Below are 7357 nucleotides of genomic sequence, written 5' to 3'. Positions count from 1 at the left end.
TACAGGGTTATTGTTACCGTCTTTCTAAATTCCATATATATGCGTTAGTATATTGTATTGGTGTTTTTCTTTCTGGCTTACTTCACTCTGTATAATAGGCTCCAGTTTCATCCACCTCATTAGAACTGATTCAAATGTATTCTTTTTAACGGCTGAGTAATACTCCATTGTGTATATGTACCACAGCTTTCTTAGCCATTCATCTGCTGATGGACATCTAGGTTGCTTCCATGTCCTGGCTATTATAAACAGTGCTGCGATGAACATTGGGGGACACGTGTCTCTTTCAATTCTGGTTTCCTCAGTGTGTATGCCTAGCAGTGGGATTGCTGGATCATAGGGCAGTTCTATGTCCAGTTTTTTAAGGAATCTCCCCACTGTTCTCCATAGTGACTGTACTAGTTTGCATTCCCACAAACAGTGTAAGAGGGTTCCCTTTTCTCCACACCCTCTCCAGCATTTATTGCTTGTAGACTTTTGGATCGCAGCCATTCTGACTGGCGTGAAATGGTACCTCATAGTGGTTTTGATTTGCGTTTCTCTGATAATGAGTGATGTTGAGCATCTTTTCATGTGTTTGTTAGCCATCTATATGTCTTCTTTGGAGAAATGTCTATTTAGTTCTTTGGCCCATTTTTTGATTGGGTCATTTATTTTTCTGGAGTTGAGCTGTAGGAGTTGCTTGTATATTTTTGAGATTAGTTGTTTGTCAGTTGCTTCATTTGCTATTATTTTCTCCCATTCTGAAGGCTGCCTTTTCACCTTGCTAATAGTTTCCTTTGTTGTGCAGAAGCTTTTAAGTTTAATTAGGTCCCATTTGTTTATTTTTGATTTTATTTCCAATATTCTGGGAGGTGGGTCATAGAGGATCCTGCTGTGATATATGTCGGAGAGTGTTTTGCCTATGTTCTCCTCTAGGAGTTTTATAGTTTCTGGTCTTACGTTTAGATCTTTAATCCATTTTGAGTTTATTTTTGTGTATGGTGTTAGAAAGTGCTCTAGTTTCATTCTTTTACAAGTGGTTGACCAATTTTCCCAGCACCACTTGTTAAAGAGATTGTCTTTTCTCCATTGTATATTCTTGCCTCCTTTGTCAAAGATAAGGTGTCCATACGTGCGTGGATTTATCTCTGGGCTTTCTATTTTGTTCCATTGATTGACATTTCTGTCTTTGTGCCAGTACCATACTCTCTTGATGACTGTGGCTTTGTAGTAGAGCCTGAAGTCAGGTAGGTTGATTCCTCCAGTTCCATTTTTCTTTCTCAAGATAGCTTTGGCTATTTGAGTTTTTTTGTATTTCCATACAAATTGTGAAATTATTTGTTTTAGCTCTGTGAAGAATCCATGTCAATAGATACTTAGCTTCCATGTCTCGGTTATTGTAGATAGTGCTGCTATGAATATTGGGGTACGTGTATCTTTTTGAATTCGAGTTTTCATCTTTTCCAGCTATCTTCCCAGGAGTGGGATTGCAGGATCACATGGTAGCTCTATTTTTAGCTTTTTAAGAAACCTCCATACTGTTTTTCACAGTGGCTGTACCAATTTACATTCTTATCAACAGAACAGGAAGATTTTCTTTTCCCTATACCTTCTCCAGAATTTGTTATTTGTAGACTTTCTGATGGCCATTCTGACTGGTGTGAAGTGATACCCACTAAGTGATACCTCACTGTAGTTTTTATTTTTGTTTCTCTAATTAATTTCATTTCTCTAACATCTAAAAGATGTTAAGCATCTTTTCATGTGTCTGTTGGCCATCTGTATGTCTTCTTTGTTACTTTTATTGCAAAATGTTTGACTCAACAAGGCATTGGTGTTTTTCCTTGTCAGTGCATTTTGTTTGGTGTATTCCTATTGAGGAATAGAAAAACAATTATTATTTATAGATACTGATTTTTTTTCTAGCTGTTTGTACATTAGAAATGAATACCATTATAAATGTTACTTTTATTTCTTGCTGCATATATGTGATGGTATTTACCTAGGAGCAGAATTCCTGGGTTAAAGAATAGGTGCATGTTGAACTTCATAATGCCAATCTGTTTTTAAAAGGATCTTGAGTTTTCTAAGGTATCTAAGAAACTCCAAAACATTACATACTCATTAGTAGTTGGTATTTTTGTCAGACTTTAATTTTTTGCCAATTTGGTGGCTGTAGGAATAGGATTTTACTTCGGATTATCCTGATTACTAATGAGGTTTCCATTGTTTCCCCCTTTTTTTCTAAAAGCCTATTCAAGCCTTTTACCCATTTTTTTTTCTGTAGGGTAGATGGTTTCATATTTTTAAGAATATGTATAAACATGTACATGCATGTACACATACATACTGTTATGTGGCATAAATATCCTCTTGCACATTGTGGCTCAGTTTTACATTTGCTTTATGGTCTTGGTGAATGGAAGTTCTTAAGTTTGACAACATTAAAATGGAAATTATCAGTCTTATGTGACTTGTACCTCGTGTTTTAAGAACCCCTTTCTTATTTGAACAGTTCTTTTTGTTGCATCATCATTATTCAGTGATTTGTGCCTTCACATTTAAATATTTAATCCACTGGGAGCTTATTTCTTTGTGTGTGGTTTGAGTAAAGAGTCAGGTTATTCTTTTTCTCAAATGGATAATAACTCTTTGCTCTAGCACTAGTTTTAAAAAGCCCACCCACTCCCTCACTGATCTGCGATAATCGTATGTCATGTGCCCCTGTATGTAGAGGTGTTTGTGGGCTTGTAATTGTCCTCCACTGATCTCTGCCTACCCTTGCACTGTATTTACCCAGATCTTAATTACTATAGCTTTATGAAAGGTCTTGATATCTGGTAGGGAAATTTTCTCAGCTTGTTCTTTTTCATTAAGTGTGTCTTGGCTATTTTTTACTCTTATGCACTTCCTTATACATTTTAGAATCAGTTTGTCAAGTTTCCAAAAGTGTAAAACATTGATTTTTGGCCTGGATTTCCTTAAGGCCACTGCTAGTTTGAGGAAAAAATTAATGAAGCTGTCAGCCATAGCTGGTACAAAGATTTACTTCTAAAAAATGTATATTCCTGTAATAATGCTTGACTTTCCCTTAGTGTTGTTTCTGTATTTTTTATTCTGGTGTTTAGAGTATATCCCCCCCCTTTTTTTTTGGCCACACCATGCAGCCTGCGGAACTTCCCCACCAGAGATTGAACACCCCACCCCCTTCCACAGTGAAGCTCAGAATCTCAACTAATGGACCACCAGAGAAGTCCTATCACATTTATTTTTTAAGTTAAAAAGGCCTTTACCATTCTTCTTTGGACAATAACAGTTGGACAATATGAGATGTTATCAGATGGGCTGCTTGTGGAGTCAAGAATCAATAAAACTCAAATGAAAGAAATACCTTTTTTTTTTTTTTTTCTTTACCACCTCGGTAATAGTTCCAGTGGAAGAATTTTTTTAAAGAGGAAAATATAAAATAAAGACAAGAAACAGACATGCACAGATAGGGGGAGGGAGGCAGGGAGAAACTCCAGTTAGTACTTTTTGCTCAAAAAATAATCAAAACGAAAGACATGCAGGCAGATTGTTAGCCGGACTACACCATCTGAACTAATTGCTGTAAGTGTGCCCAAATAAACATCTTCCTCTTAAATATTTAGTTCAAAGATTTCTTCTGGAATTCATCCATAGTTGGTCCCCAGTAGATGCTTTGTTTTTAATTGTGGTACTATAAAAGTTGTTTTGTTTCCTCAGATTTTTGACCGAAACCAATCAAGTTTTCATTAGTCTGTTTACTGTGGAAAACCCCATCATACCTGACATTAATTCAAACTCATCCATAATCCTCTATTATTTTCTTTTTTTTGACTGAGCTTAAGTTTCATCAACAGAAAAGTTTCTGGTAATACATCATTTGGGATGGGAAATGTATTTAGCATAAAGGGGAAAAGCCCATTTTGGGTCATCTTGCTGTTCATGTGTTTGCTTCATTTCATTAATAAAGAATAACACAGGCCTAAGCAGAGAACATCAATAAGTAAAATCTAATCTACTTGTCTTTAAATGAGAGAACTGGAGGTTTATCTCTTGCTTAATATTGTAAAATCTGAGTTCTCAGTTCAGGAAAGTACTGTAACGTCCATTTTCAAATAAACAGAAGACAGAATTTGCTTGGCTGTCCCAACTTCTGGCAGAACCAGCTTGATGAGCAGTGAGGTAACATATCAGAAACACGTGTATTTAATTATCTCATACTGGCTTCAGGTTTGGGGGGCACAAAAGCTCGCTGAACGCAGGTGGAGATGGACTCAACTGTCTGTAACACCCACAGGTTGCTCACTTTTCATTCCTATATTCAATGGTATCCTGCCACTCAAACCCAGTCCTCTAGAACTGATCATCTTTTAAGGCAGTGGTTTGCAGACTTTTGGATTTATGTGACCTGTGAAATTTTATTTTAAAAATGAGGGTGGGGGGGGACAAGCATGGATCACATGAACTAAGAAAAAACACTAAAGACATGATTTCACACTAAACAGACCTTCACATTAGATACATTTAACTCTATGAAAAATTGAACACACAGACTTCTATTCAGAATATTATGGGAGGTTAGGCATTTAGATCAACTCCTGTTATAAACAAGTAAATCCTGTACAAAATATTGTGTAAAAATCCCCTTAAATTCATCAGTGACTAGTTAAAAAAAATATTTTAGGCCAAAAAGAAGAGTCTTATCCTAGAAAGGTAAGCAGAACTGCAGGTAGCGTCTCTCCAACAAGGGAAACTGGAGCAGTTTGTCATCTTTCTCTCTTTTGCTTCATTGTCTGTTTTGCCTGATATTCATATAGCTATAACCTCTTAATTTTGTGTAGAATTTGCCAGTTATGTTTTTTCCATCTTTTTATTTCACCCTTTTTGAGATTCCTGTTTTACATGTATTTCTTGTAAACAGCATGGCGTTGACATTTTTTTATGGTTGTCCCAGTCTGACAATTTTTGCTTTCTAACTGGAACATTTCGATCATTTACACGTATTAAGATGACTGGTATGGCTGAATTTCTCTCATTGTGTGCCACCAGCCTGCTTTGAAAGATGACCATGGTAGGTAAAATAAAAATACATGTTTCACCTAACCTTTGTTGATGCTGAGTCAACAAGGAGTCCTATTAATGATATGGCATATTGTTTAACCATTATTGTCCAAAGAAGAATGATACACACATTAAAAAAAAAAAAAGGCTGGGGTAGATTCCAGGCTCTACAGTAAGAAAAACAGATGCTAAGGGAAAGGGAAAAGTCACACATTATAACAGAATGAGTTTTCTTAGAAGGAAACCTTTGTACTAGCTATGGCTCATGGCAGAATGTGTTGTATACTATTGCTTTCTGTATGAGTGGCATGTTGTGCATTTTTTCCCTCTATTATTATGTTTCTGGACATGAATTGTTGTTGTTCAGTTGCTCAGTCCTATCTGAGTCTTTGCTCATGCAGCACACCAGGCTTCCCTCTCTTTCACCATCTCCCAGAGCTTGCTCAAACTCATGTCCATCAAGTCAGTGATTCCATCCAATCATTGCTTCCTCTGTCATCCCCTTCTCTTCCTGCATTCAGTCTTTCCCAGCATCAGGGTCTTTTCCAATGAGTTGGCTCTTTGCGTCAGGTGGCCAAAGTATTGGAGCTTCAGCATCAGTCCAATAAAAAGGCATCTATGTTTGCTCTCCAACACTAGTAGTTTTTGTCGAAGAGAACAGTAAGATTTGTTTTCTGGTCTGCATTAATAGTTCATATTCTTTTTTAAATACAGTGTTTCTGCTCCCATATTAATGAACCCAGAATTGTAACTTTGAGATGATGGCTTCCATGAATGATTGTGTGCAGTGCAAGAACTGATAGTTAAACACTTTTTGATGGGGGAAAATAATTTTTCTGTTTGCCTTTGAAATTAATTGAATTGAAAGGATATTCAGGAATGGTTAAGTGTATTATCATCCTCTATGTCTCTCTTCCCTTTCCTCTATCATTTTGCTGCTGCTTTTTTTTCTTTTTCCCCACCGTGTGTCACATGGGATCTTAGTTCCCTGATGATCAAACCCCGGCTCCCCTGCAAGTAATTTCCACCTATGTGTTATGTGATTTCAAGAACACACAATATAGTAAATATAGGCAACAATACTGTATTATAATCAAACTTGTTAAGAGGCTGCTGCTGCTGCTAAGTCGCTTCAGTCGTGTCCGACTCTGTGCGACCCCATAGACGGCAGCCCACCAGGCTCCCCTGTCCCTGGGGTTCTCCAGGCAAGAGTACTGGAGTGGAGTGCCATTTCCTTCTCCAATGCATGAAAGTGAAAAGTGAAAGTGAAGTCGTTCAGTCATGTCCGACTCCTAGCGACCCCATGGACTGCAGCCTACCAGGCTCCTTCGTCCATGGGATTTTCCAGGCAAGAGTACTGGAGTGGGGTGCCATTGCCTTCTCCGTGTTAAGAGGCTAGAGCTTAATTATTCCAATCACTAAAAAGAAATGATTATGTGGGGTGATAGGGCTGCTAATCATTGCTACAATTGCAATTACAGTATATCATTGTAGCAAATCAACACCATACACCTTATATTTATACAATGTTCTATATTTCTGTTAAAAAAAGAACACTTGTAATATAGATGTTTCTAAGAACCCTACTTACCTGCTGCATTGAGAAGAGTGTTAGACCAGAGAAGCATTGTAGAACACTTGTGATAAAGATATTTTTAAGAATGCTAAAAACCAGAACCAAAGCAACCCTGAAAGCTACTTTCTGCAGAAATATTCTCCTGTAGATGCTTGAAGTTCTGCCATTCACAGTTCTTTCAGTTCAATATGGTGCTTTTCTTGTGGTCCTCTTTTACGATGAAATGGTCCTCCTGGAAGATGAGCCTTGTGACCTCTGACACCTACTGGTTTATTGGACCTCTCATCCTTGTGAGCAATAGAAGATACCTAAGCAGGTGAACACATTAGGCACTTGCAGGGTAGATGGAGGGGTGACCGATGACAACTTTGGAGGCACTGAAGACAGGCTCCAGGTCCTACATGGTGCTCGTGGCTGACTCAAAGGGCCTGCCCACTAAAATTGCCTTTTAAATTCACTGGAAGTCTAGTGAAATAGGTTATGATGGTGATGGTGGTTTAGTCAGTAAGCCATGTCCTGCTCCTGCAACCACATGGAGTGTAGTCCGCCAGGCTTCTCTGTCCATGGGATTCTCCAGGCAAGAATCCTGGAGTGGGTATTTCCTTCTCCAGGGGATCTTCCTGACCCAGGGATCAAACCGCATGTCCTGCATTGTAGGCAGATTCTTTACCACTGAGTCCCCAGAGAAACCCACGAAATAGGTTATATTCTGAT

This window comes from Bos javanicus, chromosome X (assembly GCF_032452875.1).
Source record: "Bos javanicus breed banteng chromosome X, ARS-OSU_banteng_1.0, whole genome shotgun sequence".
NCBI lineage: Eukaryota > Metazoa > Chordata > Mammalia > Artiodactyla > Bovidae > Bos > Bos javanicus.
The sequence above is the reverse complement of the archived record's forward strand: the minus strand, read 5'-3'. Positions refer to the sequence as shown.